This window comes from Ranitomeya variabilis, chromosome 1, assembly GCF_051348905.1.
Source record: "Ranitomeya variabilis isolate aRanVar5 chromosome 1, aRanVar5.hap1, whole genome shotgun sequence".
Lineage (NCBI taxonomy): Eukaryota > Metazoa > Chordata > Amphibia > Anura > Dendrobatidae > Ranitomeya > Ranitomeya variabilis.
The window spans coordinates 1,078,093,398-1,078,120,685 of NC_135232.1; positions in this window are offsets into that span (position 1 = coordinate 1,078,093,398).

The following is a 27,288-nucleotide window of genomic DNA, read 5'->3' on the forward strand; positions in this document are numbered from 1 at the left end:
ACTTTGAATACTGTGGATACATTTAGTTATTCAAACATAAAAGAAAATCAGATTTAAAGGAATGATGTCTAATATAATAAGTAACAGGACATAATTACTGAGTGTTCACCTCTTTTATAATGTCATTAAAACTGGGGCTGCAAAATGACTTTGGCAGCAAAACAAGTAAAATGATCGCTATGTCGCTGCTACATCACAACATAATGCAGAGGAATGGGGTTGCAGGATACTGTGACACCATTAATCAACTAGAAAATGTCAGAACCATTTTTTTTGTGACTTAACTATTGCAGTCAAAACCAAGAATTGAAGCTTATGGGAGATAATTTGCATATTCCTGGTGCATTCTGGGAAGAGAGAAGAGTCGCCGCAAGTCTGAGGATCTTAGGGTGAAGCTGGATCAAGCTGCTTGGAGGAAATTGTAAAACCATGCACCATTTACAGTGATTCCACAGAAATTCCTTTTGTTCAATATGGAGAAAGAGATTACACATATGATGGGCTGCAATGTGTGCTGTATTTTTACAGACTTGCCAGAGGAAAAGACAAACTTTACGTTTCATAAATGCAAGCTTGTGACTCTGCTAGAGGAAAAATTGGAAAGTATTCAGGAGTAGTGTTGAGCATTCCGATACCGCAAGTATCGGATATCGGCCGATACTTGCGGTATCGGAATTCCGATACCGAGTTCCGATATTTTTGTGATATCGGAAATCGGAATCGGAAGTTCCCAGTGTATGGTTCCCAGGGTCTGGAGAAGAGGAGACTCTCCTTCAGGCCTTGGGATCCATATTCATGTAAAAAATAAAGAATTAAAATAAAAAATATGGATATACTCACCCCTCCGGCGGCCCCTGGACCTTAGCGATGTAACCGGCAGCCTCCGTTCCTAAGAATGCAGTGAGTTTAGGACCTGCGATGATGTCGCGCGTTACGCGACCAATCACAAGCCGCGATGTCATCGAAGGTCCTTAACTCTGCATTCTTAAGAACGGAGGCACCGCTAAGAGCAGGGGCTGCCGGAGGGGTGAGTATATCAATATTTTTTATTTTTATTCTTTATTTTATACATGAATATGGATCCCAGGGCCTGAAGGAGAGTTTCCTCTCCTTCAGACCCTGGGAACCATTCCAATATTTTGTGTCCCATTGATATGCATTGGTATCCGGTATCGGTATCGGCGAGATCCGATATTTTGCCGGTATCGGCCGATCCAATCCGATACCGATACCTTTGCATATCGGAAGGTATCGCTCAACACTATTCAGGAGAGAATACCTACACTGACACTCATCAAAGAAGACAAGGATTTCCTTGACAGAGTAGAAAAATCTCTTCAGAATGTTCCACGCGAAGAACTTTTCAATGTTCCTGCAGAAGATATTGACAGAGTAGAAAAATCTATTCAGAATGCTCAAGGAGAAGCACTTTTCAATGTACCTTCAGAAGAAGAAAATTGGATGCATATGACCCAAAGAAGTCGGAGGATAAGGAGGCAGTCAGCACCCATGCTGCTGAAGAACCGCTACCAGGCTCTCACGCAGGACAACTATGACAATGTACATCAAAAAACTGCATTGCCCACAAAGAACACCTTAGTAAGAAATCATAAGCCTCTTGAAGGGAGTAAAAGAAGTGCTGCAGTGAAGAAGAAAAGGAGAGTGATGGTAGTGAGGGATTTCCTACTGAGAGGAACAGAAGCTGCTATCTGTCCACATTACTTCATGAGACGTGTGCTGTCTTCCAGTTGCCCAAATCAAAGATGTGTCTGATAGGGTATCAAGACTAATCAGTGCTAAAGATGACTACCTTTGTCTATTAATACAAGTAGGAACAAATGACACAGATAGAAAGGACCTGGAAATTATAGGCAGAGACTTTCAATACCTAGGTCAGAATAGGAAGGAACTAGGAGCACAGGTTGTCTTCTCATCCATTCATCTAGTGGATGGACATGGACCCAAGAGATTGAACAGGATTCTACAGGTGAACAACTGGCTACCTCAATGGTGCCATGAGCAACATATTTTCAGTTTCTTGACCATGGAGTTAATTACCTGTATGATGAACTCCTTGCTAAAGATGGGTTGCATCTTACAAAAACAGGAAAACACATATTTGGTAGACGACTTGCTACACTCATTGGGAGAGCTTTAAACTGGAGCAATAAGGGATGGGAAATAAACAGCCAAGAAGAAGATAATGCAGATAATGAATTCTTTTGAGAATCCTGCTGTTAGAAGTGGTAAGGAAGAACAAAAACAACAAACTCAAGATCAAGAGAAGCCGACTACAAACTAAAATGTGTCTATACAAATGAACAGAGCATGAGAAACAAACAAGGAGAATTGAAGCTGCTAACAGAAGTAGAGATATATGATGTCATAGGCATCACTGAAACGTGGTGGGATGATACACATGCTTGGAATAGAAACCTTGAAGGCTACAACTTATTTATTAGAAGCAGGATTAACAAGAAGAGAGGAGGTTTTGCATTGTATGTTAGGAAAATATATATTTCCACAGAGATCCAAGGTTCAGAGACTAGTGGCTCCATATAAACTGTTTGGGTAAGAATTCAAGACAAGAGAGGAAACTATTGTAGGTGTTTACTATAGGCTGCCTGGACAGACTGAAGAAATGGATGAACTCTTTTTACATCATTATCCGTCAAGGAGATTTTAACTATCCAAATATTTGTTGGGAATCTCTCTCAGGCAAAAGTACTGGGTCCAGAAAATTCTTATCTTCTCATGCTGACAACTATATCTTTCAAAAGGTAGAAGAGAGAACAAGAGGATCTGCAATTTTGGATCTAATTCTTACCAACATTGAGTAAGTGGTTGAGGAAGTAAAGGTGGCTGGGAATTTAGGAGGCAGAGATCATGCTATATTCGAATTTTGGATTACAAGAGGAGGAAGACCAGCAAGGACTCAAGCATTGTGGTTGGACTTTAGAAGCAGATTGGACTCAGAAAGAGTGTAGTAAAGGTCCAATGGCTGGATGTTCTATAGGACAGAAATGTTCAAGAAGGATGGGAGATTGTGCTAAAATAAATTCTCAATGCACAATTGGTAACAATCCCATAAAGAAGGAAGAATTGGAAGCATTTAAAGAGAGTAGGGTGGATGAACACGTAACTTAAAAATGAAAAAAGAAATGTGTATCAAATGGAAAGATGGGTGCATATCTAAAGAGAAATGTAATGCTGTTAGCAGGGAATGCAGGGCAAGAGTTAGAAGAGCCAAAGCCAGGAATGAAGTAAAGCTTGCAAGGGAGGCCAAAAGCAGCCAAAAGGATTTTGGGAGTATGTCAAAAGCTAAAGAAAAGTCAAAGATGCTATACATTTTTTACAGGTTGAAAATGGAGAAGTGGTTAAAAATGATGTTGAGAAGGCTGAACTTTTACATTTTATTTTGAATCTGTGTTCCCAAAGAAAGTATTTGTAGCAGCAACTGATCTTCATGGTGACATAAAAGGAATTAAAGAATCCACACTATACATAAACAGAGAGACGGTGAAGGAACACAGCTAATTTAATTGATTTTAAATCGCCTGGTCCAGATTAATTGCATCCCAGGGTATTGAAAAAGTTAGCCGAGGAAATTGCAGAACCACTAGCCAGAATCTTTGACAAACTCTGGAAAATAGAAGAAGTCCCAGAAGTTTGAAGAAGGGCAAAAAAAGAAATGAGCCTGGAAATTACAGGCCAATGAGCCTTACTTCTCTAATCAGGCTATGATTAGGTTGATACATTACTGACTCAGTGATCGTACTCAAAGAGTGATGATAAATGGTTGTACCATGGTCGGCCTCCCTCTTACCAAACTCTCCCCGCTCCAATCTGTCCTGAATGCTGCAGCCAGGATCATATTCCTCACCAACCGTTACACCGATGCCTCTACCTTGTGCCAGTCATTACACTGGCTACCCATCCCATCCCAGAATCCAGTACAAAACTACTACCCTCATCCACAAAGCACTCCATGGCTCAGCACCACCCTACATCTCCTCTCTGGTCTCAGTCTCCCACCCTACCCGTGCCCTCTGCTCCGCTAATGACCTCAGGTTAGCATCCTCAATAATTAGAACCTCCCACTCCCGTCTCCAAGACTTTACATGTGCTGCGCCGATTCTTTGGAATTCACTACCCAGGTTAATATGATTAATCCCCAATCCCCACAGTTTTAAGCGTGCCATAAAAACTCATTTGTTCAGATTGGCCTACCGCCTCAACGCATTAACCTAACTATCCCTGTGTGGCCGATTAAAAAAAAAACAAAACATAATCAGGTTCCTCGCATCATGTTCTCATACACTTTATGCAGTTAATAGCACTCTGTGTCTGTACTGCTACACACTTAGGCAGTTAACTGGTTCATGCAGCTTTACATGAACACCCGGGCCTTACACTATGGCTGGTCCAAATAATTAAAGCAATTGTTACCATCCACCTCTAGTGTCTCCCCTTTTCCTCATAGTTGGTAAGCTTGCGAGCAGGGCCCTCATTCCTCCTGGTATCTATTTTGAACTGTGATTTCTGTTATGCTGTAATGTCTATTGTCTGTACAAGTCCACTCTATAATTTGTAAAGCGCTGCGGAATATGTTGGCACTATATAAATAAAAATTATTATTATTATTATTATTACCTCCAATTGGAAAAGTGTTTCAAGTGGCGCTAAGCAAAGTGCCACACCCAGGAAGGTTGGTATATACAGTAAGTCTATATGAATATCTAGTCCAGGTCAAAGAGTAAACGATAAAATATTCAATTAAAGTAAGAAAACTGTGCACTAGTCAATAAATTGCAATTAATCCTGTTAATGGACCCTTTTAGCTGTACCTGATTATGTAAGGAGCATTGTGCTATAATTATATGTGCTCACCAGACCTACAATTAATATTAATACCAATATGGTTTTTATTCATAAAGTGCAATTGAAAAGCCATATATTAATCCACAATAAATAACAATAGACCAAAATATTAAATGAGCTCCACCATGCGGTAATTTACATGAACCCAAAAGAGAATGGACACTAGAGCTAATAAAATGTAAAAAAGTTTATTGAGAATACTCTAAAAGTTATATTCAAACAACCATTACAAATTTATAATGAAATTAGGACGCAAGATAGAAGAAATGGACAACAACCTAGGAAGGAAAATAGCAATGCAGGTTTGATGCATAAGCCACTAGGTATTTCATAAAGACTACTCATAAACATAAATAAATCATCTCAAAATTATACCAAAAAGATAATATTTTTTAGGAAAATACTATATAGAATACTATATTTGGACTAATGGTTCAAACTATCATAACAGATCCATATATAACATCAGTTAATGGAAACATATATAAAGTGCCAATAGTGCAATATATATAAAATGCAAATAAGCACCACAGTGGCGACTACACTATACCAAGAACCTCACTGGGGGCACATAATGTAAGACACAGTATCCATATACTGGGGTTGAATAATTAATCACTATATTTATCCTCTTAAAAGTGCATGCATAGGCTGACAGATATCCACAGGTTAAAGTATGCCAAAAAATATAATTATGACATATAGTCACAATATGTGCAAATTCGATACCATAATAGGAAGGAAGGCAGCAGCCATAGACAAAGGGAAAAAGTCCCAATACAAAGAGGGAGAGAGCGACCAATATGATGGATGAACCAACCTGCTACTGGACGCGGGATGAAAGCCCCAACGCGAGTTTCGCACTTATGGCTTCCTCGGGGGGCGTTATGTCAGAGTAAGGAGTAACCGGCTTAAATACCCTATGGTCTATTGAGAAAGATGCATGAGATGGAGCTGCCAATTGCACCGCAGTGACCAGAAGCACAGGAGTCGGTGTCCTGTGTCACAGGTTCACGCCCTCCACTGACGTGTCAGTGAGGCGGGCCCGAAGTGCAGCGCACTGAGGATGCGCATCCATGGCAACCAGGCCACGCTGGCCAAGAGAAGCGCACTCCACCAGAAAATGTAAGTAACATAAAGGGAATGAAACTAGAGATGGACTATTCAATACAAAAATCTTAGAGCTGAAGTATATTCATATTTAAAGTAACGTGCACATACCTGGAAATGTGAAATAGATAAAACAAGTGTACCGTGCATAAAGAGACTGAAAAGAAAAAGATAACCGGAATTAGAAGAATAAGCCCAAAGGGGAAATAAGATTAAGAATACTGATATATAAAGTAAGAGACTATACATATAAGAAGTGCATATACATACACCAAGTGCATCTAATAAATACACATGAATATGCTTACACTGAAATGTATATAAATCTAGTGATGTGACATATTATTGCTGAGGATGGCTTGATGGAGAGAAGCATCCTAGTCATGAAGATGGTGAGAGGTGTCAATTTTATTCTAATGGACCGAAGAAGTTGTGATACTGAAGAGAAATCGAGGGAGTCCGTTAAAAGGTGTCGGTCACCATCTTCTCTGCAGAGAGGGGTACTCTAGCATTGCTACTGGAGCCCCTTCTCCCTCCATGTAGGGATGCTAGCTTACTCACTACCCCAGCCCAGCGGCATGGTCTCTTGGCATGTCCCTACTGCTTCCTGGTGTGTGCGCCACAGTTCCTGGAGGCTCTATTTATGCCTGTGCTCCCTTGTTCTTAAAGGGGCAGCACACACATATACTAAATGCCATCAGATTGTTATTGAGAGGCATGTACTATAAAGTACTTCTTCCCTTGGTAGTTGCCAAGCAACTCGCATAATCATTAGTTATTAACCCTTTTCTGACATCATGCGTAACAGTACGCTGATGTCGGACACCCTCACTTTGATGAGGGCTCCTGCGGTGAGCTTACACTTTTCCCAGCACATGTCAGCTATTTTGGACAGCTGACATGTGCCCAGAACAGCCGCAGGTGTAATGATGATGATGCATCCATGGCAATTAACCTGTTGAATGCCACTGTCAAACGCTGACAGCAGCATTTAACATGTGCTACCGGCACATCCGCCCATCAGTGACCCCCATAACGTGACTGTGGGTCACCGATGGGTTGGAGTGACAGCCAGAGGTCTCCTGCAGGCCTCTATGGATGCCACTGCGGATTGCTATGAGTGCCGCCCAGTGGTCGTCGCTCAAAGCAAGTGAGTAATTCTGCTACATACAGGTGATCTGATCATCGCCTGTATGTAGCAGAGTCGATCAGGGTTATGGCAGCTTCTAGCCTCTCATGGAGACAACTGCAGCATGCCAAGAGTAAAAAAAAATGTAAAAAAATAAAAAATATATAAAAGTTCAAATCACCTCCCTTTCACCCCATTCAAAATATGTAAAACAATAAAAACCAGCCATACACATATTTGGTATTGCCGCATTCAGAATCGCCCAATCTATCAATAAAAAAAGGATTAACTTGATCGCTAAACAGCGCAGAGAGAATAAAAGTCAAAATGCCAGAATTACTATTTTTGGTCGCTGTGACATTGAATTAAAATGCAATAATGGGTGATCAAAAGATCGTATCTGCACCATAATGTTATCATTAAAAACATCAGCTGAGTGCAAAAAATATAAGCCCTCAGCCAACCCGAAATCACGAAAAATGGAGACGCTATGGATATAGAAAAATGGCGCAATTTTTTTTTTTAACAAAGTTTTAAATTTTTTTACCACTTAGATAAAAAAGAACCTATACATGTTTGGTGACTATGAACTCATATTGACATGGAGAATCATAATGGCAGGTCATTTTTAGCATTAAATGAAAATAATAAAAAGCAAAACAAAAACAACTGTGGGATTGCAGTTTTTTTGCAATTTCACCTCAATTGGAATTTTTTCCTGTTTTATAGTATATGATATGTTAAAACCAATGGTGTTGTTCAAAAGTACAATGCGTCCCACAAAAAACAAGCCCTCAAATGGCCATATTGACCAAAAATTAAAAAAGTTATGGCTCTGGGAAGAAAGGGAGCAAAAAACGAAAATGGAAAAAGGAAAATACCTCCAGGAGTTAAAACGTTAAGGTGTACTACTAGTGAGTTGTGAAGTCCCCAGGTCCTGTTGTGGCCAGTGTCCTAAACATGTATCCCTAGTCCCGATGTTGCCAGTCCTGTGCTCGTCGTCTCCTGGTCCCAGAGTGGCCGGTGCTTGAACGTCGTCCTATGGTTCGGGAGCTGACTTTGCCTGAACCCCATTACCTCATCTAGGAACAGCCAATGCCTGAACCTCATTCCCTAGTCCTGTAGCGGCCAGTGCCTAAAACTTGTCTCCTGGTCCATGAGCGGCCAGTGCATGAACTTCATCTCCTGGTCCTGGAGCAGCCATTACCTCAACTTCATTCCCTGGTCTGTGTGTGGCCTAACCCTGATCCAGTATCCTAGACCTACATCTATATATACCCACAGAAGCATTGCCTCCTTACCCCCTGATGAAGATACCTGCGAAACGTGCATTGGGGTGCTGGGCATGGTGGTTCAATCAAAACATCATGGCACATGGTCTGTATTGTTGAAATATGGTTGCTGAATATACCTTTATTGCTTTAATGTAGTCCTTGACACTATATTTTGCAAACCATTGATATTCAACAAATATACATTTTTGCTTTTCCATCTGCCTTGCAATTTATTGAATATAGCTAAGTATCCACTTGCATTATGCAATTAATGTAATCATTTATAATAACTGTACAAGCCATTTGTATTTATTTTTGAACCACACTGCCCTAATTGTTTTTATGGGTTTTTAGGGGCTTGTTTGTATTGTTTTTTATTTTACTGTGTGATTTTTTGCAATAAAGATGTTAACTTTTGAATTAGTATGATATTACTTTTTATTATTTGATATACTTTAAGTGGGGGTATTGGCATGTATCTTATCCTTTTTCATGGTTACCTCCACACGATATTATAAGCCTTAGATATATTATGGGTCTACAAATCCTTTTTGTGCATTAATCCCAGACCAGCGTGTCTGGACCTAGCCCTAATCAGATTCAGCGTACCTGACCCCTTAGGGTACTTTCATACTTGCGTCGGAACGGGCCCATCGCTAAGCGTCGGCGCAACGTACTGAGGCACGTTGTGAAACTTCGGCACAACGTGGGCAGCGGATGCAGTTTTTCAACACATCCGCTGCCCATTCTAAAGTCCCAGGGAGGAGGGGGCGGAGTTCCCGCCGTGCATGCGCGGTAGGAAATGGCGGACCCGATGTACGAAAAAACGTTCCCTTGAATGTTTTTTCGTGACGACGGTCCGCCAAAACACGATGCATTCAGTGCACGACGGATGCGACGTATGGCCATACATCGCGATCCGTCGGCAATACAAGTCTAGGGGGAAAAACGCATCCTGCGGGCACATTTGCAGGATGCGTTTTTTTTCCCAAAGCGACGCATTGCGACGGTCGCCAAACGATGCAAGTGTGAAATATAGTATATATATTTTAATGCCAGCGAAAAAATAAGCTGGTAAGATTTAATATATATAGTAGAGATCATTCTTATAATTCAAGCCTTTTGGATACTTAGTTTCCAAGTGCAGAATCCAGTATGCTTCACGCAAGGTTAATTTATTTTGCCAGTTGCCCCCAGTAATGGAATTAGTAACTTTCTTAATCTCAAAAAAGGAAAAACTAGATAAGTCTCCTTGATGAATTAAAGAAAAATGTTTTACCATACCAGAATAAGTGCTATTGTTGCTCTTGAAATTGGCAATGTGTTCCGCAATTCTTTTTTTCAATCTTCTGATCGTGCATCCAATGTACTTCATGTCACATATGCAACATTCAATACAATATACAATGTGATCAGAATCACAATTGATGAAGGAATTGAAGTTGTGTGTGTTACTGCAGGGCAGGACAAATATCTTCTTTTAATCACCAAATGGACATACATTACAGGGGTCCCCGTCACATTTGTAAAAGCCTTTACTAGATAGCCAAGTGGTATGAGGACACGCCGTTGTAAATGTGCTGGGGAAGCCATATTTCCGAGTGATAAACCCATTCTGGCAATGCATCTGGCCCCATTATTTAGCATTTGCCCCAGGGTGTCATCCTGATTGACTATAGGTAAATGTTTTAAAATAATGCTTTTGAAATCATTAAATTGCTTGCTGAGCAAGATAGAAAAAGAAATGGGTGCATTAGGGTCACAAGTATCAGAATCATGGAATCTTTCATTCCTATCATGAAGTAAGTGGGTGCATTTTTTTTATAATTTCTTTAAAGGCTCTATTAATGTTGGGCCTTTTGTCACCCCTTTCGATCAATCACTTTTGTATTATCTGTCCTTCAAGATGATAGGCTTCATCACTGGAGCAGATGCGTCTCATTCTGGTGAATTCACCAGAGGGAATAGCGTGTATCGTATGCCACGGGTGTGAACTGGAAGCTAGAAGAGTGGTATTACCTGCATTTTATTTCCTATAAACTAAAGCTTCCACCTTGCATGAAGTAGAATTACCAAAACCAAAAATTTAATTTTGTTAGCAACATGATTCAGAACAAATTTCAGGTTAAAGTCGTTACTGTTGAGATAATTAAGAAAAGAAGGCACCAATTGGACGTCCCCCCTCCAGACAAGGAGAAGGTCATCCACATAGTGACCATACCAAATTATGTGATGAAAGAAAGGATTATTGTCATGCTGCTGCAATGCAGGTAGATGCAAGCTCCACTAGATGGCTATAGAGTGGAAGGAGGGCTGCACCTAGACAAAGCAGGCCTGTCATGCAGCAGTGAGGCTACCAGTAGGTGGCGGCAGGAAAGTCAAACAAGCCGGGTAGATATAGTCAGTAGCGCAGTACCAAAGGAATAGACAAAACACAGAGTCAGAGACAAGCCAAAAGGTCAGTAAACATCAGGAGTGGATTAGCCAAACACAGAAGGCAGAAGCAGGTCAGAATACAAGCCAAGTAAAAATCAAGGAGTAAACATGTAAAAGGGAAACACTGAGTCAAGACGGGGATTGAGGAAAAAGAGACATGGGTTCAGGCAGCTAACGCAGCAGGACAAGTCAGGATATACCAGAGTCAGCTATACATGTCGAAGGCAGAACTGTAACTGACACTGCCTGCAGGATGCAACAGAGATAAATAGCAAAACCTGAAACCAGACTGAGGCTGAGAAAATTTAACCCCTGACATGATCAGACCGTTAAAAGGGAAGACAGGACTCAAAACCCGGTCGGGATCATGACATTTATCATGAGAAAATATACAGGTTTCCTCCCTCCATGCCATGAATAAAATGGCAAGGTTGGATGAAAATTTTGACTCCCATAGAGGCACCAAGAATCTGTAAGTAACACTCACAGTCAAACATAAAGAAGTTGTTTTTCATTAGGTATTCCAAAGACAAAAGAATATTTTTTTTAATTATTGGTATATTCAATATAGTTTGCAATGTGGTGTTGTATAGCAATTTTGGCAAGAGTATACGGAATGGACAAAATATAAGTTAGTCACATCAAAGGTCATAAAATTATAATCCAATTTCTAGTTAAAAAATTCAAATGTTTTTAACACTGAAGAGGTGTCTCAAAGGTAGCCCAGAGTTCTGATGACCAAAGGTTGGAGATGCTGGTTCAGCCACTCACTCAAGTTCTCATTGAGTGAGTCAATACCGGCAATGATCGGATGCAGAGGTGGCGGAAAAATGTTCATGGAAAATAGGTGTAATCGGATGATCCCGTAGAAGCCATCTCTGAATCTTGGAATTAATCAATTAAGTCTTTTTTATATTACCTGGATGGCTGTGCTCTCTCACTCTTCCTTCCTTGCTTATAAATAGATGTTCTAACATCAAGGTAGATGCTTACTTACGCCCTTTCCTGAGTAGGCCTGGCCCTGTGGTACAGTGGGTCAACAAATCCACTTGCACAATGGTTGGGAGTAACAGTATGCTTGGCCACACCATGGTCACAACACAGACATACTGGTAATTTATAGACCTGAAAAGGTCCAGTTCTAATTTGTTGCTTCACGGAACAGAAAATCAAACTTTTGTGATTGGTTATATGACCACACATGCAGTCATGGACAAAAGTGTTTGCACCCTTGAAGTTGTTCCAGAAAATTAAGTATATGTCCCAGAACATTATTGAAATTACATATCTTTATTTACATTGGGTGTATTGTAACAATGGAAAAAAAACTGAGAAAAAAGGCAAACTGGACATAACTTTATGCAAAACCTGAAAAATGGTCAGGACAAAAATTGTTGGCACCTGTCTAAAATTGTGGGTAAACAACTTTAATTCAAGCATGTGATGCTTGTTCAAACTCAACTATGGCAAGTAACAGATGTGGGCAATATGAAAATCACAGCTGATACCAGATAAAAAGGGGAGATGTTGACTCAATCTTGCATTGTTTGTCTATGTGAGCCAGACTATGCATGGAGAACGGAAAGAGGAGAAGAGAACTGTCTGAGGGCAGCACTGTGGCTCAGTGGTTAGCACTGCAGCCTTGCAGCGCTGGGGTCCTGGGTTCAACATCTGCAAGGACAACATCTGCAAGAAGTTTGCATGTTCTCCCTGTGCTTGCATGGGTATCCTCTGGGTTCTCCAGTTTCCTCCCACACTCCAAAGACATACTGTTAGGGAAAATTAGATTGGGAGCCCCATTGAGGACAGCGATGACAACGTATGTAAAGCGCTACGCTATGTAAGTAAATCATAATAAATAAATAAGTATGAACCAAAATTGTTTAAAAATATCAACAATCTCAAGATTACAAGTACATCTCCAGATATCCTGATGTTCATTTGTTCATAATGCACAACATATTCAAGAGATTTACAACCCATGACACTGTAGCTACTGTAATCTCTCTGGATGTGAATGGGAGGGAAAAATTGATGAAAGTTTGCATTGCAGGATAATCTTGATGGTGAATAAGCAGCACCAATCAAGTTTCAAAGAAATTCAAGTTGTCCTGCAGGCTCAGGGTGTAACAGTGTCAGCATGAACTATCTGTCTACATTTGAATTAAATTAAATGCTTTGGCAGAAGAACCAGGAGGACTGCACTGCTAACACAGAGACATAAAAAGCTAGCTATACTAGATTTGCTAAAATTTATGTGACTTAGCCAATATTCTTTTGAGAAAGCATCTTGTGGACAGATGAGAACAAGATAGAGCTTTTTTGGTAAAGCACATCATTCTATTGTTTATAAAAAATGAGGCATACAAAGAAAAGAACACATACTTACAGTCAAATATGGTGGAGGTTCAGATATGTGTTGGGGTTGTTTTTCTGACTCTGGCACTGGTTGCCTTGACTGTGTGCAAGGCATCATGACATCTGCAACTTACCAAATGATTTTGGGTCATAATGTAGTGCCCAGTGTCAGAAAGCTGGGTTTGTGTCCTAGGTCATGGGTCTTCCACCAGGACAGAGACCCCAATCATACCTTAAGAAGTACCCAGATATTGATGGAAACAAAGCACTGGAGAGTTCTGAAGTGGCCAACAATGAGTCTACTCATTGAAAACATGTGGAGAGATTTTTAAATTGCTGTTGGGAGAAGGCACCCTGAAAATATAAGAGACCTGGAGCAGTTTGTAAAAGAAGAGTAGTCAAAAATTCCAGATGAGAGGTGTAGAATCATAGAATGTTAGAGTTGAAAGGGACCTCAAGGGTCATTGTGCCCAACCCCCTGCTCAATGCAGGATTCACTAAACCATCTTAGACAGATGTCTGTCCAGCGTCTGTTTGAAGATTTACATTGAAGGAGAACTCGCCATCCCTCATGGCAGCCTGTTCCACTCATTGATCACCCTCACTGTTAAAAAGTTTTTTCTAAGATCTAATCTGTATAACCTTCCTTTTCAGTTTCACTCCATTGCTCATTTGCAAATGAAAATAATGATGATCCCTCTACACTGTGACATCCTTTCAAACATGTGAGAAGCTTGTTGATGGTTATAAAAAGCAATTGATTGCAGTTATTTTTTCCAAAGGGTATGCATCCAAATATTAAAGTTCAGGGTGTCAACAATTTTGCGGAGCCCATTTTTGGGCTTTTTTTGTGATATTTTGTCCAATTTTCATTTTTTGCAATACACATAAAGGAAATATATGTGTTTAACAGAATTTGTGTAATTGCTATATTTTTTAGAGAGAAATACACAATTTTATTGAACAATTTCATGAGTTACAATACATTCGGCCATAACTGCAGCACAGTATGAAAGAAAACAAAAAGGGTCTAAAAAAATGGCTTTACAAGCCAACCAAATTTTTTTCTTTAAGTGTCTTTTTTCAAAAAGTCTTTTTAAGTCAACCAAAACCAAATAGTAGAAATTTATACAGGTTTGGAACTGGGAATCATTTTGCCAGGTCATTGTTACTGCACAATGAATGCTAAAAAAAACCCCATGAACACCAAACCCCTCACCCCCCAAAAAAAAATGATGGCATTTTTTTTACAATTTCATCACACTTTTTTTTTTCTTTTTCACGACATTATATTCTTATGTTAATTGTTTCATGCAAATCTATAGCTTGTCCTGCAAACAATCAGGAACAATAGAGATATCGCTATTGAAAAAAATATAGAAATCTTATTGAAGAATGAGGACTAAAAACAAAAGCGGAAAAATTAGAAATTGGCCTTTTGGAGGAAAGGAAAATAAGGCAGGCAGGATGCTTAAGACTTTTCAATAGAATGGAAAATTTGTTAATGCATAAATAAGGTTTTACACAGCAGTTTATTAAGATCGAAATTTAATTATGTATATGTGTCCAAACCTAAGACATTTTGTGCTATCTTATTTTTTCTTAAAGTATTTATTAAATTATAATTAAGATTTCCCAGTCAACCCTTGTGTGCATTTCTTTACCTTTAAAATCTATTGGAAATACTTATATGCAGTTGAACTGCAGATGTTTTCCTCCATACAACAAATGTTAAATAGTTTATGATCTTTCATTTGAACAAAACTATTAGTTTTTTTCTTTTTATAGCAGCTCCATTTTGGTACTTTTGTAATCTTTTGAATAGACTACTTATTGATTTTTCTTCCCTTAAACATACTAATAGATATAATATATCATGATATCTTTAAATCAGCAATCCCCTTTAAAGTGTTTGCACAAATAAATATAACCCCATTAATATGTTTGTTGAAATGTAATTGTTTTCTTGTTCAGCCATGTTAAGCCAAATTAATGCTAGCCATTAAGTGGAATAGAAAGAATAAATGCAGAAAGTAGCCACAATTTATTTCTAGACCACATCATCTCTAGACCATGTTTAGAAAAATCTACTTTTTGCTGTTCTACATCAGCTTATGAGAGCCCAACATGTGGATTATTGGAGGTCCTACAAGGTGAACAGTTTTTTTTTATTTAGTTAAAGCAGAACAGCTCTTTGTCATTCCTCTGAATTCGATCCGGCAGTCTTGGGGTTGTCTGTCGGCATCTCTATCCACTTAGCTACTGGAAATCCTGTCATGTCTGGGTGCTGATTTCCCTTCTTTCTTACAGCAGGCATTTTCCATTTGCTATTTGACCTATCCTATCACTCTTCTGTTTAAACCCCACTACTTCCTCTGTTCTCTGCTGGTGATAGCTTGCAACTACCTAGTTTGGCGATGAAGGAGTAGTCCTTATTTGTGACAGTTTGTGTTTACTCTAGGAGTTTTCTGTGTGCTTTTTGTAGTGTGTGTATTTCCTTATCCCCACACATTTGATTGGTCTCTTTTACTGTTCCCTTGTTTTCTTTTTCCACTTTGTTGTTTCTTGATCTTTTTTATGATTTCAGTTTTCTTTAATCCCAGTCTGTTTCCCCTGTCTGTCTAGTTTGTGCTATCCATTTCTTGTCAGTCCCATACCTCCCTGGGTGGGGGAGGAATTAGTTCAGTGTGCATTCAGAAGTATAGTAAAGCTAGAGACCCAGGCCTTTCTACCTTCAAGAGTACCCTGGAAAAGGGATAGTGAGAACCCCAGCTTCAGGGACAGTTGCAGGCCCCTTCCCCTTTCTTCAGACAGGCACATCCACAAGAGATAAGCAGAGCTTTTGAAAATCAAATTAGCTAACTCCACTGATCATTCCCCCAAATTATTTTTGCCGTCAAATACATTTGCGTGAATGTCAATAATAATGAGCAAATTGTGAAATATTCGGATTTGGGAAAATCAGCACAAATACTTTCTAATATCCGTGTATTTGCATCAAATAACAGATCCAATGCAAGTCAATGGGAAAGCAGAATATATTTCTGCTGGACCCAACAAACAGGTTTGGGGGCATGAGAAAAGCTGAAATGGATGAGATAGATAGAGAGATTGATAGATAGATAGAGATGAAAAGTCGACAATTCTTGTGCCACGTACAGCAAAATAACAGCGTGACAGGTTAGAAAAGAATAGATTGAATGGATATATACACATAGAATAGATAGATATATAGATGTCAGTGACACACATATATATGTATATATATTACATTAATCTTTATCTATCTAAGAAAAGCCTTCAATTCAACAGCCACATACCTTAAAACACATCAGGAGCCGACAGGATAGAATAGATGGATTACACACAGTATTTACCCACAGAATAGACTAGAGATATACATGTCAGTGTCATATATATATACTAGATGGTGGCTCGATTCTAACGCATCGGATATTCTAGAATATGTATGTATGTATGTACGTCGTGCTTAGCACAGCCATGTAGTATATAGCACAGCCACATAGTATATAACACAGCCACATAGTATATAACACAGCCACGTAGAATATAACACAGCCAGCCATGTAGTATATAGTACAGCCACATAGTATATAGCACAGCCATGTAGTATATAGCAGCCACGTAGTAAATAGCAGCCACATAGCATATAGCACAGCCCACGTAACACAGACAGACACTCAGTATATAGCACAGCCACATAGTATATAACACAGCACACACAGTATATAACACAGCTCATGCAGTATATAACACAGCCCACGTAGTATCTAACACAGCCCACGTAATATGTAGCACAGCCCACGCAGTATATAACACGGCCCACGCAGTATATAACACAGCCCATGCAGTATATAACATAGTCCATGTAGTATACGCAGGCTAGGGGTACTCGGTACCAGGTCCTGCGGTTCACAGGGGAAAGTCACAGTGGCTGCGACCCAGTCTGTGGCCCTTGGCGCCCATGTAAAAGGGAAAGGTCTTTAAAGGGATAGAGTTTGTGTTCGTGAAGTCACCTGTGGTATTTGGTCAGGATAACCGATGCTGCTTTAACCCCATTACCCCCAAGGGTGGTTTGCACGTTAATGACCGGGCCAATTTTTACAATTCTGACCACTGTCTTTTTATGAGGTTATAACTCTGGAACACTTCAACGGATCCTGATGATTCTGACAATGTTTTCTCATGACATTGTACTTCATGATAGTGGTAACATTTCTTTCATATTACCTGCATTTTATTTGTGAAAAAAACTGAAATTTGGCGAAAATTTTGAAAATGTTGCAATTTTCCAACTTTGAATTTTTATTACATTAAATCACAGAGATACATCACAAAACATACTTAATAAGTAACATTTACCACATGTCTACTTTACATCAGCACAATTTTGTTACCAACATTTTTTTTGTTAGGGAGTTATAAGGGTTAAAATTTGACCAGCAATTTCTCATTTTTACAACACCATTTTTTTTAGGGACTACATCACATTTGAAGTCACTTTGAGGGGTCTATATGATAGAAAATACCCAAGTGTGACACTATTCTAAAAATCTGCGCCCCCCCCCCAAGGTGCTCAAAACCACATTAAAAAAGATTATTAACCCTTCAGGTGTTTCACAGGAATTTTTGGAATGTTTTAAAAAAATGAACATTTAATTTTTTTTCACCAAAAATGTATTTCAGCTCCAATTTGTTTTATTTTAACCAAGGGTAACAGGAGAAATTGGACCCCAAAAGTTGTTGTGCAATATGTCCTGAGTACGCTGATAGCCCATATGTGGGAGTAAACCACTGTTTGGGCAAACAGCAAAGCTCGGAAGGGAAGGAGCGCCATTTGACTTTTCAATGCAAAATTGACTGGGATTAAAATAGGACACCATGTCATGTTTGGAGAGCCCCTGATGTGCCTAAACATTGAAACCCCCCACAAGTGACAACATTTTGGAAAGTAGACCCCCTAAGGAACTTATCTACATTTGCGGTGAGCACTTTGACCCACCAAGTGCTTCACAGAAGTTTATAATGCAGAGCCATAAAAATAAAAAATCATATTCTTTCACAAAAATGATATTTTTGCCCCCAATTTTTTATTTTCCCAAGGGTAACAGAAGAAATTGGACCCCAAAAGTGGTTGTGCAATTTATCGTGCATACGCTGATACCCCATGTGTTGGGGTAAACCACTGTTTGGGCGCACGACAGAGCTCGGAAGGGAAGGAGCGCCATTTGACTTTTCAATGCAAAACTGACTGGAATTGAGATAGGACGCCATGTCGCATTTGGAGAGCCCCTGATGTGCCTATACATTGAAACCCCCCACAAGTGACACCATTTTGGAAAATAGATCCCCAAAGGAACATATCTAGATGTGTGGTAAGCATTTTGAACCCCAAGTGTTTCACTACAGTTAATAACAGAGCCATGAAAATAAACAATTTTTTTTTCAACAAAAATAGTTTTTAGCCCCCAGTTTTGTATTTTCCCAAGGATAACAGGAGAAATTGGACCCCAAAAGTTATTGTCCAATGTATCCTGAGTACGCAGATACCCCATATGTTGGGGCAAACCCCTGTTTAGGCGCATGGGAGAGCTCGGAAGGGAAGGAGCACTGTTTTACTTTTTCAACTCAGAATTGGCTGGAATTGAGATCAGATGCCATGTCATGTTTGGAGAGTCCCTGATGTGCCTAAACAGTTGAACCCCCCCAATTCTAACTGAAACCCTAATCCAAACATACCCCAACCCTAATCCCAATGGTAACCCTAACCACACTCCTAACCCTGACACACCCCTAACTCAAATCCCAACCCTAATCCCAACCATAAATGTAATCCAAACCCTAACCCTAACTTCAGCCCCAACCCTAACCCTAACTTTAGCCCCAACCCTAAGCCTAACTTTAGCCCCAACCCCAACTGTAGCCCTAACCCTAACCCTAGCCCAAACCCTAGCCCCAACCCTAACCCCAGCCCCAACCCTAATCCTAGCTCCAACCCTAATCCTAGCCACCACCCTAACCATAGCCCCAACCCTAACCCTAACCCTAGCCCCAACCCTAACCCTAGCCCCAACCCGAACTTTAGCCCTAACCCTAGCCCTAACCCTAAGCCTAATGGGAAAATGGAAATAAATACATTTTAAAATTTTATTATTTTTCCCTAACTAAGGGGGTGATGAAGGGGGATTTGATTTACTTTTAAAGTGGGTTTTTTAGCGGATTTTTATGATTGGCAGCTGTCACAAACTAAAAGACGCTTTTTATTGCAAAAAATAGTTTTTGCGTCTCCACATTTTGAGAGCTATAATTTTTCCATATTTTGGTCCACAGAGTCATGTGGGTCTTATTTTTTGCGGTACGAGTTGACGTTTTTATTGGATCCATTTTCTGGCACGTGACATTTTTTGATCGCTTTTTATTCTGATTTTTGTGAGGCAGAATGACCAAAAACCAGCTATTCATGAATTTCTTCTGGGGGGGGTTATACCGTTCCACATTTGGTAAAATTGATAAAGCAGTTTTATTCTTCGGGCCAGTATGATTACAGCGATACCTCATTTATATCATTTTTTTATGTTTTGGAGCTTTTATATGATAAAAACTATTTTATATAAAAAATAATTATTTTTGCATCGCTTTATTCTGGGGACTATAACTTTTTTTTTTTCGCTTATGACGCTGTATGGTGGCTCGTTTTTTGCAGGAGAAGATGATGTTTTCAGCGGTACCATGGATATTTATATCCTTTTATTATCGCGTGTTATTCCACTTTTTGTTTGGTGGCCTGATAATAAAGCGTTGTTTTTTGCCTCGGTTTTTTTTTGCGACTTTGTTCATTGAAGGTGTTTTCTTATTTTTTTACACATGTAAATATTTTTTTTTAACTTTTTTACATTGCCCCAGGGGAAGACATCACACTACAGTGTACTTTGCACAGCACTGTGTCAGATCAGCGATCTGACAGGCAGGGCTGCAGGCTTACCAGCGCCTGCTCTGAGCAGGCGCTGGTAAGCCACCTCCCTGCAGGACCCGGAAGCAGCCCGGCGGCCATTTTGGATCTGGGGCCTGCAGGGAGAATGAGGTAGAAGATCCTCGGAGCAATGCAATCACATCGCGTTGCTCCGAGGGTCTCAGGGAAGCATGTAGGAAGCCCCCTCCCTGCACGATGCTTCCCTATGCCGCCAGAATGCTACGATCATCTTTGGTTGCAGCGTTCTGGGAGTTAATGTGCCAGGAGTGGTCCGTGACCACTCCTGGCACATAGTGCCGGATGTCAGCTGCGATAGTCAGCTGACACCCGGCCGCGATCGCGATCCCCCAGTGAGTGTGGCTCATCACGCTGGATGTACTATTCCATTCATGGAAGTAGGGCCCACCCCACATGGACAGAATAGTACGTCCAATGGTAGAAATGGGTTAAGGGGTCCGCTGGGGTGATGTTATGGCAGCTAGATGGTATACCTTCCCACAAGTGAAGTATGTCCCCAGGTCTTTCCGGTGTGTAGATGGTGGTATGGTGAGAGGCGCAGAGAAGAACGAGGACACAAGGTTGCAGTCTCTTTACCTTTACTGTAGGCTTCAGCGTCCACAGTCCAGAGCACCAGATCACAGGGCAGGCAGAGTCCGGCCGGTTTGGAGGCAAGTCTAGAGTTCACTTGTCCAGGTGGAAATCAGTAGCCTTCCCTTGTGCTGCGGTGGTGTAGTCCCTTACTGCTTATGGCTTCACATAAGGGTCTCACAGAGGTGGTGTTTCATTCTCTCTGTCCCCCATATAGGATAGGACAAAACCCATATGACTGGTGACTTGAGCCTGTGTATAGTGTCTCTTAGATAACCCAGCTCTGTAGGTGTCACCGTGCCTCCTGCGTGTAGGTGTGGACAGGTAACCTGCAATTAGCTGTCCTGCCGTTCTCTGAAATAAGGCGTAGAGGTCCTTACTGCCTCGGTGTTCTGGCTACCGGGATTTTGCACCTCAGAAGGAGACAGCCTGAGCGGGGCTGGTCCCCTTCTGGTATCCTCTCCTTTGCTTTGCTTTCCTTTATGCTCGATACAATACAGTTCTTCCTTTCAATGTCTCTTTCTGGGAGCTACAGCTCTGAGGGCATGCACTGCTCCGTTGACCTTCTGTCCTCCTCAGACTCTGGTCTGAAACTCACTAACAGAACTTCTGACTTGAGCTCAGTCAGGAACTGACTCCTGTCTGGAACAAACTGACTTTTCCTACAGAGTGGGTAAATAAGACGCCACCATTTTTAAGCGCATAGTCATATTGTATAAAAACACACACCCTGAAAATAGTTCTTTAATTGAAAGAATGACAGACTCATTTAATAAATCTTAATTAAACCATACTTATGACTAGTGTTGAGCATTCCGATACCGCAAGTATCGGGTATCGGCCGATATTTGCTGTATCGGAATTCCGATACCGAGATCCGATACTTTTGTGGTATCGGGTATCGGTATCGAAACAACATTAATGTGTAAAATAAAGAATTAAAATAAAAAATATTGCTATACTCACCTCTCCGACGCAGCCTGCACCTTACCGAGGGAACTGGCAGCGTTGTTTGCTTAAAATTCGCGCTTTAACTTCCTTACGCGAAGTCCCGGCTTGTGATTGGTCGCGCGCCGCCCATGTGACCGCGACGCAACCAATCACAGCAAGCCGTGACGTAATTTCAGGTCCTTCAGGATTTTAAAATTACGTTCCGGCGTTGTGATTGGTTGCGTCGCAGTCACATGGGCGACGCGACCAATCACAAGCCGTGACGTCACGGGAGGCAGGAGACGCGCGCATTTTAAAATGCGCGCGTGTCCAGCCTCTCGTGACATCACGGCTTGTGATTGGTCGCGTCGCCCATGTGACTGCGACGCAACCAATCACAACGCCGGAACGTAATTTTAAAATCCTGAAGGACCTGAAATTACGTCACGGTTTGCTGTGATTGGTTGCGTCGCGGTCACATGGGCGGCGCGCGACCAATCACAAGCCGGGACTTCGCGTAAGGAAGTTAAAGCGCAAATTTTAAGCAAACAACGCTGCCGGTACCCTCGGTAAGGTGCAGGCTGCGTCGGAGAGGTGAGTATAGCAATATTTTTTATTTTAATTCTTTATTTTACACATTAATATGGTTCCCAGGGCCTGAAGGAGAGTTTCCTCTCCTTCAGACCCTGGGAGCCATCAGGAATACCGTCCGATACATGAGTCCCATTGACTTGTATTGGTATCGGGTATCGGTATCGGATTAGATCCGATACTTTGCCGGTATCGGCCGACACTTTCCGATACCGATACTTTCAAGTATCGGACGGTATCGCTCAACACTACTTATGACATCACTTATTCCACCAATACCACTGTCTTCTGCAAAAGAGTTAAAATAAAAAACAACAATATTTCTCACCTTTCCACTGAGAAGATTATAATCCATTTGTCCTGTGATGGGTCTAACTCTGCTACTTCTAGATGGCAGGCTGCATGGTTGCATGATGCGACCATACAATCTGTCATCCAACAGAGACACTGAACAACAATGACTACTGCTGCCCAGTGTCTCGTGGTTAACTAGTAGGACATGTCTGATGTCACAGAGAGCTTGAGAAAGTTCTCATGCTCCCAGGGTCATCAGAAAGGACCTGGGAGTTCACAGCCAATGAGCTCACTTCAACAATCTGATAGAAATTTTTCGACGGCGCTTGCACTATTGTCAAATCGATACCGGAGATGTCAGTTTTCGTGTGTGTAATATGTGTGGCACAAGTGTGGCAACCATGTGCCACATCAGTAAACACGGCGGGTGCCAGGAAAGCAACGGAACAGTAAGCACTGTTCCCCTGCTCTACTGGTGATCAGCATGAACCGGAGAGAATGTTGAGAGTTGTATTCAAGTGAGAACAATGACAGCAGGTGGTGGCTGAAGGGACTGCTACTCCCATCAGCCTACAATGAGAGCAGGCGCATTTAATGGCATTATTCATCAGATGGCCCCGGCGCCATAAATAAATAAATGAAAAACCCGTCCTGGGTTCCCCTGTATTTTCGATAACCATCCATGCAAAATTCACAGCTGGGGGTTGCAACCCTCAGCTGTCAGCTTTAGCAAGGCTGGTTATCAAGAATAGAGGGGTCCTCACGCCATATTTTTTAATCATTTAAATAATGAAATAATTTAAAAAAAACTGCGCTGGGTCCCCCCTTTTTTTGACAACCAGCCTTGTGGTGGAAAGGAGAACAAAGCTTACACACTCCAGATGAGACAGAGAGGACCCTGCTTAGTACTTACATTCAAAGAGAGAGAGTGACTTAAGAGACTGAAAATGACTCGGCCAAATAAACTGTGCTCCACTGGGAACCAGTGATTAACCCCTTCCGGACCGGTGACACAGTGTATGCATCATGAAAGTCGGTGCCAATCCGACCTGTGATGCATATGCTGCGTCACAGAATGATTGCACTCCTGCAGGTGGGGTGAAAGGGTTAACTCAAATTTCTCCTGACCTGCAGGGGCAGGAGGAGTGGTACTTGAGCCCAAGGGGGGTGGCTTTGCCCCTGTGGCTACGATCGCTCTGATTGGCTGTTGAAAGTTATTGTTTCACTTTCAATCAGAGCAATCGTAATATTTCACCAATGAAAATTGGTGAAATATTGCAATCCAGCCATGGCCGATGCTGCAATATCATCGGCAATGGCTGGAGACCGTGATCTGCCCCGCCACCGATCTCCTCCCCTCTGTCCTGTCCTCTGCTGTCCTCCGCTTCCCTCTGTCCTCCCGTCTGTTCCCCCGGGTCCGATCTCCCCCCTGTGATCTGATCTCACCCCCACTTACCTACCGAGATCCGGTGTCATTCCCGGTGTCCGCCCGTCTTCTCCATGGGCACCACCATCTTCCAAAATGGCGGACGCATGCGCAGTGCACCCGCCGAATCTGCCTGCCGGCAGATTCATTCCAGGTACATTTTGATCACTGTTATAGAACCTATCACAGTGATCAAAATAAAAAAAGGAAATATACCCCCGTTTATCACCCCCATAGGTAGGGAAAATAATGAAATACAGAAAATATATTTACTTTTATTATTCCACTAGGATTAGGGTTAGAACTAGGGTTAGGGTTGCAATTAGGGTTAGGGTTGCAATTAGGGTTAGGGTTAGAATTAGGGTAAGGGTTGCAATTAGGGTTAGGGTTGCAATTAGGGTTAGGGTTAGAATTAGGGTTAAGGTTAGAATTAGGGTTACAATTAGGGTTAGGGTTGCAATTAGGGTTAGGATTGCAATTAGGGATAGGGTTAGGATTAGTGTTAGGGTTGCAATTAGGGTTAGGGTTGCAATTAGGGTTAGGGTTGTAATTAGGGTTAGGGCTAGGAGTGCAATTAGGTAAGGGTGAGAATTAGGGTTAGGGTTGCAATTAGGGATACGGTTGCAATTAGGGTTAGGATTGCAATTAGGGTTAGAATTAGGGTTAGGGTTGCACTTAGGGTTAGGGTTAGAAATAGGGGTTAGGGCTAGAATTAGGCTATGTGCACATGGTGCAGATTTAGCTGCGGATCCGCAGTGGATTGGCCGCTGCGGATTCATAGCAGTTTTCATCACATTTACAGCACCATGCAAACCTATGGAAAACCAAATCTGCTGTGCCAATGGTGCGGAAAATACCAAGCAGAAACGCTGCGTTGTATTTTCCGCAGCATTTCAATTCTTTGTGCGGATTCTGCATCGTTTTAGACCTGTTCCTCAATAGGAATCCGCAGGTAAAATCAGCACAAAAACACTTGAAATATGTAGTAAATCCGCAGGTAAAACGCAGTGCATTTTAACTGCGGATTTTTCAAAAACAGTGCAGAAAAATCCTCACACGAATCCGCAATGTGGTAACATAGCCTTAGGGTTTAGGGTTGGAATTAGAGTCAGGGTTGAAATTAGGGTTAGGGTTGGAATAGGGTTAAGATGAAGGCTAGGGATGTGTTGGGGTTAGGGTTAGCCTTGTGGTTAGGGTTATGGTTAGGGTTGGGATTAGGGTTAGGGGTGTGTTGGGGATAGGGTTGTGGCTAGGGTTATGGTTGGGATTAGGGTTAGGGGTTTGTTGGGGTTAGGGTTGTCGTTAGGGGTGTGTTGGGGCTAGGGTTGTGATTAGGGTTTTAGCTAGAGTTGGGATTAGGGTTAGGGGTGTGTTGGGGTTAGTGTTGGAGTTAGAATTGAGGGATTTCCACTGTTTAGGCACATCAGGGGTCTCCAAGTGCGACATGGCGCCACCATTGATTCCAGCCAATCTTGAGTTCAAAAAGTCAAATGGTGCTCCCTCCCTTCCGAGCCCCGATGTGCACCCAAAGAGTGGTTTACCCAAACATATGGGGCATAAGTGTACTCAGGAAAAATTGTACAACATCTTTGGGAGTCTAATTTCTCCTGTTACCCTTGGGAAAATAAAAAAATGGGGGCTAAAGAAATATCTTTGTGGGAAAAAAATGATTTTTTATTTTCACGGCTCTGCATTATAAACTTCTGTGAAGCACTTGGGGGTTCAAAGTGCTCACCACACATCTAGATAAGTTCCTTGGGGGGTCCAGTTTCCAAAATGGGGTCACTTGTTTGGGGGCTTCTACTGTTTAGGCACATCAGGGGCTCTGCAAATGCAACATGATGCCCGCAGACCATTCCATCAAAGTCTGCATTTGAAAACATCACTACTTCCCTTCCGAGCCCTGACGTGCGCCCAAACAGTAGTATACCCCCACATATGGGGAATCAGCGTACTCAGTACAAACTGGACAACAACTATTGGGGTCCAATTTCTTCTGTTACCCTAGTGATAAATTTACCACTAGCATGAAGCCCAATATGTCACAAAAAAGAAATCTCAGAACCGCTAGGATCGGTTGAAGCGTTCCTGAGTTATTACCTCATAAAAAGACATTGGTTGCAAAAAATGGCCAGGTCATTAAGGTCAAAATAGGCTGGGTCATGAAGGGGTTAATGATGACTACCACTGTACAAGGTATGATAATCCATAAGATGTCATAGCTGCAGGGTTTTATTGGGAACCCCACTTGACAATTCAAATAATGTTAACCCTTTCTTTGATGCTTCAGCAGTGTGGGAAATAGTGTTGGGCAAGTGTTTTTTATGAGCCACAATAATCAATCAACAATCAAATCTCAAAAGAATAAGTAAAACGCTCACCAGTTCTGCCAATAGTTTGCTGATTTTGCTGTATATATCAACCAAAGGGTGCCATATCCAGCTAGTGGAGACAGGACCAATAGGTAAGAAAAAAGGAAGTCCAGCCTAACCATCCATCGTTAAAAAAAATATTCCACTTTATTAGTAATCCATTAAAATTAGAAGAAGAAAAAAGTTGGTGAAGAAAATTTAAAAAACTCTTATGCTATGCTTTTATGCTATGATTAAGGTAGGTTGTTCAGTTTGAAAAGCGTAAGAAATTTTTAAAATTTTCTTTGCCAACTTTTTTCTTCTAATTTTAATGGATTATTAATAAAATTGAATATTTTTTTACGTTGGATGATTGTGCTGGACTTCCTTTCTTCGTACAAATCTCAAAAGGTTAAAATTTGCAGAAAAGAGCAAATTTCAAGAAATTCTACTCAAACTCGATCCGATTCGCTGATCTAAATTGCCAAAAAATTATTTTTTATGACCAAATTTTACAAGTACATCAGGCCTTAGGATTAAAAATCATTTATACACAGAAAATACTCATGTCACAAGTTAAGAAAAATGAATTGCCTGTATTCGAAATCACTCAAATTTGAAATACATAATACAATAGAAGGATGCTAGATTGTAATGATACATGTTTCAGCTCCAGTGTCAGGCTCTCCATACAATTTCTTCCAGCTCTCTCTTATCTTGTGCATATAAGGTTACCTCTGGTGTCACATCCTTTAATGTGTGTAATTCACATATATGAAAATACCGTGTATTCTGATTATACATGTACAGATTGCCTGGAGCCTTAAACTTGTCCATACTTAGACTTTGACAAAAGCTGTTTGTACAGAATTATCGTCATTATTAGAACATGGTAGTGAAACTCTTACCAGGTCACAGTTCACATTCCA